At 42.5% G+C, this 379-nt stretch overlaps 1 non-coding gene across 1 annotated transcript; it reads left to right on the forward strand.

Annotated features, from left to right (window-relative positions):
- The first annotated feature begins 272 nt into the window (after positions 1-272).
- LOC149023017 (small nucleolar RNA R71) lies at positions 273-379 on the forward strand. The gene has a single exon (XR_016172621.1). It is a non-coding gene; the product is annotated as a small nucleolar RNA R71 (small nucleolar RNA).

Raw genomic sequence — 379 nt, forward strand, 5'->3', positions numbered from 1 at the left:
CCAATTTCTTTGATAGCAAGTCAACCTTAGTGCTCATCTCAATGGTAGGATTTATCTCATAGAGACCGCTCCTCTTTGGTTGCCCAATGGATGGAATCTCAGTCCTAGCTGCTGAAGCATGGTGTTGGGAGTTTTCACTAAGGGTCTCAAAAAGTTCCCATGCTTCATTCTCATTCTTGTGCATGAAAGTCCCACCACAAGAAGAATCAACCATTTGCCTATGTCGGTGTTTAAGGCCATCATAAAAGCATTGAACCAATTGCCATTTAGGAATAGCATGGTGGGGGCACTTTCTAAGTAATTCTTTTAGTCTTTCCCAAGCCTCATGAAATTGTTCTCCTTCTTGTTGGGAGAAACTCGTTATCGCTCTCCTAATGCT

Source organism: Hakea prostrata, chromosome 3 (assembly GCF_041222555.1).
Source record: "Hakea prostrata isolate BN-2017 chromosome 3, UWA_Hpros_2, whole genome shotgun sequence".
Lineage (NCBI taxonomy): Eukaryota > Viridiplantae > Streptophyta > Magnoliopsida > Proteales > Proteaceae > Hakea > Hakea prostrata.